The sequence below is a fragment of the Sus scrofa genome, chromosome 12 (genome assembly GCF_000003025.6).
Source record: "Sus scrofa isolate TJ Tabasco breed Duroc chromosome 12, Sscrofa11.1, whole genome shotgun sequence".
Lineage (NCBI taxonomy): Eukaryota > Metazoa > Chordata > Mammalia > Artiodactyla > Suidae > Sus > Sus scrofa.
This window is the reverse complement of record NC_010454.4, coordinates 60,402,769-60,414,420: the sequence shown is the minus strand read 5'-3', so window position 1 is coordinate 60,414,420 and position 11,652 is coordinate 60,402,769. Positions and strand designations below refer to the sequence as shown.

At 49.2% G+C, this 11,652-nt stretch overlaps 1 long non-coding RNA gene across 1 annotated transcript; it reads left to right on the top strand.

Moving 5' to 3' along the window:
• Positions 8,492 to 11,365, top strand: LOC106508506. Its single transcript, XR_001305420.2, has 2 exons — positions 8,492 to 9,527; positions 9,979 to 11,365. It is a non-coding gene; the product is annotated as an uncharacterized LOC106508506 (long non-coding RNA).

The following is an 11,652-nucleotide window of genomic DNA, read 5'->3' as shown; positions in this document are numbered from 1 at the left end:
CGAACAGGTGGACGGAGCCAGACAAACGGATCATTCATGGCCCCGGGCGAGATGGCGCGAGACTTCTCTGTGCCGCTCAGAGCGACAGGCCACGTGAAACCATGCCTTGTTTCTCCCCGCAGCCTTCCAGTCCCGACGTTAGGGCCGCTGGGGCTGCCATGGAGAGGAAAACCCTGGACACGAGAAGCCACTGCTTGTGACTCCAGACACGTGCTAAAAGGACTTAGAAATAGACACTATTTAGTTTTATTTATCTATTTTAGTTCATGTTATTTCTTTTTCCACGGCCCCCAGGGCGCATGGAAACTCCCAGGCTGGAGATGGAATCCAAGCTGGAGCCGTGAGCTACACCCCAACGGCAGCAATGCTGGATCCTTAACCCACGGCACCAGGCTGGGGATGGCACCCGCTCAGAGACCAGCCAGATCATTAACCCAGTGTGCCCCAGCAGGAGCTGCTACACGCATTGTATACATTTCCTGAGTTTGATACCGTAGGATAGTTAGGAAAGACGTAGGCGCGGGGCAAATTGGGTAAAGGACTCACAGGCCCTCTCTGCACTATCTAATTTCATCATTATTTTGAAACAAACTTTTTTTTTTTTTTTTTTGGTCTTTTTAGAGCCATATGCACGGCCTACAGAAATTCCCAGGGTAGGAGTCGAACTGGAGCTGGAGCTTCCGGCCTACACCACAGCTACAGCAATGCCAGATCTGAGCTGCGTCTGCAACCTGCACCACAGCTCCCAGCAGCGCTGGATCCTGAACCCACTGAGGGAGGCCAGGGATCGAACCTGCGACCTCATGGATACTAGCCAGGTATGTTGCCACTGAGCCACGACAAGAACTCCTGAGATAAACTATTTCTAAAAGCCTCCAAGAGATCAAACATGAGTTTGACCACAAGTAACTGCTGAGCAGAGCAAAGTCCAACACCCTTTAAAGGGGACCACAAAGTTCAAATACTCAGCAAATCACATCCCATGTCCTGTGTTCAATGAAAAATTAGTAAGCGTGCCAAGAAGCCGAAAAATGGGCCCCACAAAAGGAAAAATCATCAATAATAGAAACAGGCAGAGATGACAGAGGTGCGGAAACTAGCACACTAGGATATTAATTCCACTTTCTTTTCTTTTTCTTTTTCTTTTTTTTTCTTTTTAGGACCACACCCAAGGCATATGGAGGTTCCCAGGTTAGGGGTATAATCAGAGCTACAGCCGCCGGCCTACACCACAGCCACAGCTACGCCGGATCCTTCAGCCACTGAGCAAGGCCAGGGATTGAACCCACAACCCCATGGTTCCAAGTCAGATTCACTTCTGCTGCGCCATGACGGGAACTCCTAATCCAACTTTTATAATTGCGCTCAACCATGTAAAGGAGAAGAGAAGGAAACGCAATCAAAGCTGCGGAGAAATCAAGACGAATGAACCTCTAGCCAGAATAAGCAAGAAAATAAGAGAGAAGGAGTTCCCATCGTGGCGCAGTGGTTAACGAATCTAACTAGGAACCATGAGGTTGCGGGTTCGATCCCTGGCCTTGCTCAGTGGGTTAACGATCCGGCGTTGCCGTGAGCTGTGGTGTAGGTCGCAGACGTGGTTCGGATCCCGCGTTGCTGTGGCTCTGGCGTAGGCCGGCAGCTACAGCTCCGATTCGACCCCTAGCCTGGGAACCTCCATATGTCGCAGGAGTGGCCCTAGAAAAGTCAAAAAGACCAAAAAAAAAAAAAAAAAAAAGAGAGAGAAGACACAAATTACCAATAGCAGGAATGGCAAAAGGAGCTATCAGTATAAATCAAGCAAGCATTAAACAATAATAAGGGAGTTGAAATGAAACGGACAAATTCCTTGAAGGACACAAATGACCAAAAACGACTTAAGAAGAAATAGAAATTATGAAGTTTCATATCAAGTAAAGAACTTGAATTTATGTATTTTTGTCTCTCTATTTTTCTAAAGGGCCACCCTCCACGGCATATAGAGGTTTCCAGGTTAGGGGTCTAGTTGGAGCTGCAGCTGCCGGCCTACACAACAGGCATACCGAGCCGCCTCTGCGACCTACACCACAGCTCACAGCAACGCTGGATCCTTAACCTGCTGAGCAAGATCAGGGTTCAAACCTGCGTCCTCATGGGATACTAGTCAGATGTGTTTCTGCTGAGCCACAATGGGAACTCCTCGAATTTATATATTTTTAAAGTTCCCATTGAGAAAACTCCAAACCCAGATACTTTTCCTATCTAGCAAACATTTACGAAAGAAAGAATTCCAGGCAAAGTCTTTCGGAAAAACAGAGAAGCGGTAAACACCTTCCAACACAGTTTATGATTCCACGTTCCACCTCTTTGCAGAAATTAGGCAAAAGTTACTAGAAGAAAACTACTGTATTGCATAAGCCTTGTATTTCTGGGATTAACCCCACTTAGTCAAGTGTATTTTCATTTTTATATATTTCTTGATTTGAGTTGTTAATATTTTTTCCCTCTTCTTTTCTTTTTAAGACAGCACCTGCAGCATATGGAGGTTCCTGGGCTAGGGGTCGAATCAGAGCTGCAGCTGCCAGCCCATGCCACAGCCACAGCCACACCCAATTGGAGCCGCATCGGGCGCCTACGTCACAGCTTTCGGCAAGGCCACATCCTTGACCCACTGATCGAGGCCAAGGATCCACCTGCATCCTCACACACACTGCCAGGTTCTTAGCATTTTGTGCGGAGCTACAACGGGAACACCTGTATTTGTGTTATGGTAAGGATTTTTGCGTCTGTTCACGAGTGATATGAGTGACAGTGCTGTGTAGTTTTCTTCTAATACTTTTTGTGTCTTTTAAGGAATGTTCCATGTGTTATGGACATGTATGTGCATGTATTACGATGATCAAAATATTGACAAATCAAATCCAGCAATATATAAAAATGAAAGTGCGTTTGACTAAATGTTTATCCTCGATATCCACGGTTTAGCCAACATTTGAAAATCAGTCAATGCCGGTTCCCACGTTAATAGAATAAAAGTGGGGAAAAGGATTATTGTAATACTTGCGGAAAAAGCATTGGCTGCACTTGTGGCATATGGACGTTCCCAGGCTAGGGGTTGATGGGAGCTACAGGTGCCAGCCTACACCACAGCCACAACAATGCAGGATCGCAGGATCGGAGCGGCGTCTGTGACCTGCACCCCAGCTCATGGCAACGCCGGATGGCCCACCCGCTGAGCGAGGCCAGGCATGGAACCCGCATCCTCAGGGATGCTAGACGATTTGTTTCCCCTGGCCGCAACGGGAACTCCTGTTTTGTTTTTAAAGCCATTCTGCTAGGGTAGAGGAATGCGGCTGGGATTCGTATTCGCATCTTCATACTCATGTACTTCTCATAGGCTGTCCAGTGTTAGTTCAGATCGTGCCATTGAAAACAAACAAATTAACAAAACGAAACAAAGAAACTTTAGGAGTTCTCCCACAGCAGGTTAAGGATCTGGCGTTGTCCTTGCAGCAGCTTGGGTTGCTTCCATGGCACAAGTTTGATCCCTGGCCTGGGAACTTCGCAGGCCTCTGGCGTGGTCAAAAAAAAAAAAAAAGGAGGAGTTCCCGTCGTGGCTCAGTGGTTAACGAATCCGACTAGGGACCATGAGGTTGCGGGTCGGTCCCTGCCCCTGCTCAGTGGGTTAACGATCCGGCGTTGCCGTGAGCTGTGGTGTAGGTTGCAGACGTAGCTCGGATCCTGCGTTGCTGTGGCTCTGGCGTAGGTCAGTGGCTACAGCTCCGATTCGACCCCTAGCCTGGGAACCTCCATATGCCGAGGGAGCGGCCCAAAGAAATAGCAAAAAGACAAAAAAAAAAAAAAAAAAAGGAAAAAAATTTTTAAAAAACTCTACTGTGCTATAATTGATATATAACAAACTGTACATAGTCAAAGGGTACAATTTGATAAATTTTGATACATCTATCATCCATAAAATAAGTAGCACAACCAAGATAATGAAAATAAATGCCATCTCTAAAAGTTTTCTTGCACCCTTGGGAATTCCTTCTTCTCACCTCTTCCCCCGTACTTGTCCTCAGGCAACCAGTGACCTGCATTCTGTCACTCTAGATTAGTTTACATTTTCTATACTTTTATATAAACGAAATCAAACCAAAAATACAAAGATACGTACAATCCGCTTTCTCCGACTTCTTTCGGCTCAGGATCATTATCGAGACCCAGCCAGCTTGTGATATGTATCAATAGTTCATAACTTTGTTGCTAAATAATACTCCACTCTATGCTTGCCAAATAGTTTCTCCACCCATCAGCTGGTACACACCGATGTTTGTTTCTTCGTGTTCGGGGTTGTTACCAATAAAGCCGCTATGAAAAGGTTCGGATGAGTCTTTGCATGAATACCAGCCTTTTTTCTCCTGGATGAGCATCAGGAGTGGAAGGGTTGGAGCGTATGGTTGATGTACGCCTAGCTTTTTAAGGAACTAACTAACTGTTTTCGAGAAGAGCTTTGCTGTTTACATTCCCAGCAGGAGGGCCCAAGAGTTCCAGGTCCTTCTCAGTCTTTCAGCACCTGGCGGAGTCAGTCATCGTAATGGCATCCATTCTGGTGGCCCCGAGCTCCATCTGCAAACCGAAGCCATGCCTTGCAGCAACACCGGATCCTTAACCCACTGAGCGAGGCCAGGGATCGAACCCACATGCTCATGGAGACAACACTGGGTCCTTAACCCCCCAGCCACAACAGAAACTCTTCTTTCTTTCTTTTTTTTTTTTTTTTTTTTTTTTTTTTGCCTTTTCTAGGGCCGTTCCCACAGCATATGGAGGTTCCCAGGCTAGGGGTTGAATCGGAGCTGTAGCTGCCGGCCTACGCCGGAGCCACAGCCATGCAGGATCCAAGCCGCGTCTGCAACCTACACCACAGCTCACGGCAACGCCGGATCCTTCACCCACTGAGCAAGGCCAGGGATCGAACCTGCAACCTCATCGTTCCCAGTCGGATTCGTTAACCACTGAGCCACGACGGAAACTCCCTTCCTGTGGTTTTAGTTTGCATTTTTCCCTAACAAGATGGAGCATTCATCCACTTGCCTATTTTCCATCTGTGTATCTTATTCGGTGAAGTGTCCGCCCTAATGGTTTCTCCACTGTTAGTTTTCTTTTTTTCTTTTTGGCTTTTTAGGGCCACACCCGCGGCAATATGGAGGTTCCCAGGCTAGTGGGCTAATTGGAGCTGTGGCCATTGGCCACAGCCACACCAGATCTGAGCTGCGTCTGTGAGCTACACCACAGCTCACGGCAGCGCTGGATCCTTCACCCACTGAGCGAGGTCAGGGATCGAACCCGCAACCTCATGGTTCTTAGAGTCATTTCTGCTGCGCCACCACGGAAGCTCCCGTGGTTAGTTTTCTATGATTACTTTAACAAATCACCACACACTCAATGGCTTAAAACAGAGCACATGGCATGACAGGCAGGTGTTGTAGTTGATTACGTAAAGAAAAGCCAAAAAGATGGTGAGTTCCTATGGGCTTAACATCTTAGTCAAAAAGGAAAGCCGTCCCCAGAGGCCAACTCTGGGGACGTGCTTGTCTAAGTCCTCCCTCTTCTGTGATTCCGTCTTTGACTCAGCCGTGGACAAAGGGGGACTGAGGTCCTGCGAGGTGCTAGAGGCTGCGAGACCTCATCCATCTCTAACATGCATTTGTTTTCTTTTGTCTTTTGAGGGCCGCACCCGAGGCGCGTGGACGTTCCCAGGTGAAGGCTGCAATCGGAGCTACAGCTGTCAGCCTACACCACAGCAACGTCAGATCCTTAACCTGCTGAGAGGGCCTGGGGATTGAACCGGCATCCTCATGGCTGCCGGTCGGCTTTGAAGCCTGCTGAGCCGCAGTGGGAACGCCCTAACATTTATGACTTTAACAGAGAAACGAGCCGCGTTGGCATGAAGCAGAAGGGAGCGCGTGCTGCTCCGAGACTACATTCACCTTCGATTCATTCGAGGCCCCGCACGGCCCCCTGGGCATCTCTGCGTTCGCGCACATGGAGATGGGAAGGCGGGGAGTCAGCCTGAGGAAAAGAGAACAGAGACGCTGACACGCAGCTGAAAAAAAAGGCCACCTCTGCAACGTCATCTGGGCAAGCACTGGGTCTGTGGCCACCCCTGTGCTTACAAATCCTCGTGCGGCAAACTCAGGCAGGAAGCTTGGTCGGGTAAAGCCTAGACCGGCCTCACACAAGCCCTCCCCCAGGCTCTGCAGGGGTCTCTGTCACTTCGTCCTTTCTGGCCTTGTGATAATTACTGAAAGCTCGGTTCCCAAGCAGTTCTGCTGCTCATGACTCCCTACGCCGGTGCAGGGTTCCAAGAAGAGCTGAGCGAGGCTGAGAAACCCACGCTGCCATTGCTTGAGGTCTTGCCTTGCTTTTAGCAAAACGTGGGGCAGCTTTCAGGGAAAACGGTTTGCACTTTGCGAAATTTATTCCCAAGAAATTTTTTTTTGTTCCATGCAGTAGAGCTGTTGTCTTAGTTTCACTCAGCGGTTGCTCATGGCAAGTCTAGAGAATTAAAAGTGATTTCTGCATAGCGATCTTGCATCCTGCCAGCTGGCGGAATGGACTTACTGCTTCTAATACGATCTGGTGGATACCTTAGCATTGTCTACATTCAGGCTACTGTCGTCTAGGAACAGAAACTGTTTCACTTCCTCCTTTGTACTCACATCATCACCGTCCCCACTGCCCAGCAGGGCTCCCATCAGAATTTCTATAGCGGGAGTTCCCATCATGGCGCAGAGGAAATGCATCCAACTAGGAATCCGTGAGGTCGCGGGTTCAATCCCTGGTCTCTGCTCAGTGGATGAAGGATCCCACATTGCTGTGGTGGTGGCGTAGGCCGGCAGCTGTAGCTCTGATTGGATCCCTGGCCTGGGAACCTCCCTATGCTGTGGGTGCGGCCCTGAAAAAAGCAAAAAAAGAAAAAAAAAAAAAAAAAAAAAGGAATTTCTATAGCAGCAGAAAGATTTTTTTTTTTCCCAGTGCTCTTGTTGCAAGGCCATTTCCAGGTCCTTGTAATACCGTAGGAATAAACACTGCTTCCACGAGGCTCTCAGGCAAGCAAGACTTTTTATTAAAGGAGGCACAAGGGAGAAGGTAGGGATAAAAGGGCCAGCTCCTCAAGAGAAGGGGCAGGTTGCTTTTTATAACAAAAGGGCTTGTCTCAGGATTACCGATAATTTCCAGAAACCATCCAGCGTCTCTTATCAGCAGCAGGCGGCTCCATGATGACTGCTGGGATGAGGGGACCGCTTCTGTTGTAGGGGGAGGAATGCATGGGAATTTTTTTGCAGGAAAGCACAGGAAGAGATAAGGACAAATTCAGGGTGGAGCTTGTCTTGTGGCAACGAGGTATTTTTGTGAGCTTAACAGAGAAAACGTGAATCTTTCACTCCTGGGAGCCTGGTTTTTGTCTCTGGGACCCAGGCTTCTTTAGCCAGCAAGGCCTCTTGCCCAACGCCGCTGTTCCCCCGTCCGTTTCCCAAATGGCTGTGCTCTTGTCGTCCTGTGTCACTCTCAGCCCAGCAGCCCCAAACCCAGGAGCCGCAGAGGATAAAAGGCTAACTTCCTGCTTGGAGATGCTGGGGTGGGAGACGTGCAGTGAGAAGAAAACCAGGCTGGGAGCCATGCGCAGGTGCAGCCCCTCCGCTGTGTGACCTGTCGCTGGGGCAGGAGAGTCCTGGGAGGAGGAACGGGGTCTGCTCGGGGACTCCCGGTGCTGATGCAGGGCCTGGCCTTGGGAGGTGCTCGGTACGCTTTGCGGCAGTGGAGGGAGGACCCAGCCAGGAAAACATCAGGGTACAGATGCCACAAAGGTGTGTTCTGTCTGTAAACCGTTTCAAAGGCACAGAAACGCTCCAAGAATCAGAATAATACAAAGAGCATTTGTTTACCATTTCCTCTACACACATTCTGTTTCCAACATTTTGTCCCATTCGCTTTAATAGAGATCACAAAATAATATAATTGCATTTATTTATTTTTGTCTTTTTAGGGCCGCACCTGTAGCATATGGAAGTTTCCAGGTTAGGGGGTCCAATCAGAGCTGTAGCCACCAGCCTACACCACAGCCACAGCCATGCAGGATCTGAGTCCCATTTGCGACATACACCACAGCTCACGGCAACGCCGGATCCTTAACCCACTGAGCAAGGCCGGGGATCAAACCTGCCACCTCATGGATGCTAATCAGATTTGTTTCTGCTGAGCCATGGTAGGAACCCCCTCACTGAGGTTTTGAAAACGCAGATTATAATTTCATCAAATTTAGGAAGAGTTTGGCTTTATTTATTTATTTTGTCTTTTTAGGGCTGCACCCATGGCATGTCGAGGTTCCCAGGCTAGGGGTCTAATGGGAGCTGTGGGTGCCAACCTATGCCACAGCCACAGCAACGCCGGATCCTTAACCCACTGAGCGAGACCGGGGATCGAACTCACAACCTCATGGTTCCCAGTCAGATTCATTTCTGCTATGCCACAACAGGAACTCCTGTTTTTGATTTTTTAAAATATTTTCCCCTCCTCCTCTGTCCCACCCCTCTCTGCCTCTTCTGGGTTCTCCTAATGCATATAAGGATGTGTTTGGTGGTGTTCCCATCCTTCAGGCTCTGTTCATTTGTCCCTCCGATGTTTTCTTTCTGCGCCTCAGATGGGATGGTTACACAGGCTCTATTTTAAGCTGCCGATTCTGTCCTCTGCGTGCTCAGATCTGGCTCTGATCCCTCAGCAAACGTGGTACTCTTCAATCCAATATTTCCTTTTCATCATTTATGTCCTTTTTAGTAATGTTCTCCATTTGTTCCTACATCAGTCTTGTAGGTTTCTTTAGCTTTTTAAGCATATTGAAAACAACTGCTTTCAAGTATTTGTCTAGTAAGTTGACTCTCTGGGCTTTGTCAGGGGCAATTTCTCTCCATTGCTTTGTGTGTGTGGGGAAATGAGACATACTCCCCCCACCCCTTTGCTTTCCTTGTCATTTTTTGCTGTTTGAACACTGGATGTTCTGTTATAAAGTGGTAACTCTGAAAATCAGATTCTTCCCTTTTCCCAGAGTTTGTTGTTATTGATTGCTGAGAACTGAACATTTTCTGTTTTGTTTGCTTTTCAGTGACTTTTTCCAAACTATTTTGTAAGAACTACTCCTTGCCACATGTCGTGACTGAACTCTCTGTTCTATTATCTCAGTGGACAGAGACTTGCATGATGCCCGGAGCCAAAAAGAAGAAAAAAACATAAGCCTTCTCTCCGTCTTCGCAGATGGGATCTGACCTCGGGTGCTCCCGTGACGTTTGGTCAGGCCGCCTAGAGCTCTGCTTCGTCTCCTGTGTGTGCAGGGCCCAGTGGTCAGCTAGACTTGCAAGCCAGGGTCCTGGGAGGTCTTTCTCGCGTGTATGCCTCTGGCGCTGGGCATGTTCTTCGCAGTCCGAATAGGCTGGGATAAGCTATAGTCCTTCAGAGCCCTTAGTCCACGCGGCATCGTCCTCCTTCCCAGCCCTGTAAGTCTGCCTCTGCGGGCCTCGCCCACTGTCCCTTGCCCCTGAGGTCTGGGGGATTCTCTGTCTTCAAATGCTTTTGCCGGTCACTTCCTGGAAAGCTGAGTCAGCCTGCTAGCACACACCTCTGCACCCGTACCTCGGGGAAGCGCCAGATTGGTAAAACAGTCCAGCACAGGGTTTGAGGACTAAGTCCATACCAATGCCTGGTCCTGTGCACAGGGCAGTGGGGGTTGGCAGGTGGGAAGGGAGCCCCGCAATCACCTCACACTCTTCACCCTCCCCTAAGCGCTCCCTCCCCCGAGTCCAGCGTCCCCCAGTTTTGCTCCATGGTGGCCTCGGGGGAGGGTCCGACCTCTTGACCTCGCTACACTTCCATTTTCTCTTGCTGTCTTGCTCTCTTCCTCTGCTTTTTCTAGACTTTTTTTTTTTTAATGAGTTGTTTTGTTTCCAGTTACTTCCTATCACGAACAGTGCTGTTAAAAACATCTGCCAAGACCCTGCCTATTTTCCCCTTGGGAGCAATTTCCCTGGAATTTATTCCCAGATGGGGGAATTCCAGGCCAAAGGAAAGCACAGCTGCCCAGCAGCTGTTAAGAGTTCCCGATGGCTCTAGAAGGATTGGCCTGACAGCATCATCCCCTGACACCTACAATCTTTTTCCTTGTTTTTCTCTTCAGTCTGTTGGGGCAACCGTCTTATTTTTTAATGTTTCCCATACCTATCTGTTATGAACTGCCTGATATGGGCCAAAGGCCTCTATCTGCTGTTTCGTTACACATCTCCTCAAAGAGACTATTTTCATTTTCTAAGGAAGGAACCAGCAAGGCCCCGCTGCGCGAGGTCGAGGCCAAACGTCGGACGCAGGGTCCCCGGCCGGGACATCCCTGCCGTCCCCGTGAGCCCCGTGGCGCCCACACTGGGCGATGACCTGTATCAGGCATGAAGAAACCTCTTCAGATCCAAAGTAAAACCCAGAGGGAGGAGTCTTGGATGATGTGGCGGCGATGGTGTGGTTTTTCCACTGCCCCACGTGCCTGCACAGGAACAGTTCCATCAGGCTCACACACCGAAATCTCACAGGCTGCATCTACCACAAAACCAGAGGCAAGGAAACTCTCGAAGGTACAAGAAGTCAGGAGCGAGCAGTGCACCTAGGAGCCCTTCCCGAGGAATCTATAGGAACCTTTTCGGAGGATTAAAAATGGCCCGAATCGTTTTCAAATCCCTCCCACTAAGGCTTATGTGATCTTTCCTTGAATGCGAGTGGCCCTGTGACTGACAGGACCATCCGCTTTGACCATTAGAATAGCAAAGATTGATGATAATGTGCCGGTTTCTAGGCTCAGGCCAAAAGAACCTCGGAGCCTCCACTCCTGGGTCGGGAAGGCCGATTGCCAATATCACACGTCAGACTAAGGAACGTGGGAAGGTAGCCACGTGGAACGGCTGCCTGGAGAGAGGTTGAGGCCCGACCAGAGGTTGCCGCCTCTTAGCCCAGGTACCAGACAGGCGAGCCAAGGTGAGCAGCATCTGGGACATTCCAGCCTCAGCCACCACCTGACTGTAACTGTGTGGGAGAGCCTATAGGAGAGCCACCGACCTGAGCCCAGTCAAGCCAGAGACCGATGACACGTGAAAATGTGTTTTATGCTGCTGTGTTCTGTGAAGGACTGGAACGTAGCAATAGATATAACCTGAACTGCTTTACGACGGGAAGCGTGGTCCCAGGACCGGCAGGCGTCAGCTTCACCTGGGAGCATTAGGAACTCAGATTCTCCAGAAAATGTTAAATTTAATTACTTTTAAAAAGAAAACAAAAAATAAAAAAAGGAAAAGAGGAGGTCCTGTCGTGGCGCAGTGGTGAACGAACCCGACGAGGAACCATGAGGTTGCGGGTTCGATCCCTGGCCTCGCTCTGTGGGTTAACGATCCGGCGTCGTCATGAGCTGTGGTGTAGGTTGCAGACGCAGCTTGGATCTGGCATGGCTGTGGCTCTGGTGTAGGCCGGTGGCTACAGCTCCGATTCGACCCCTAGCCTGAGAACCTCCATATGCCGCAGGAGTGGCCCTAGAAAAGGCAAAAAGACAAAAAAAAAAAAAAGGAAAAAGCCCACCAAATGAAAAAG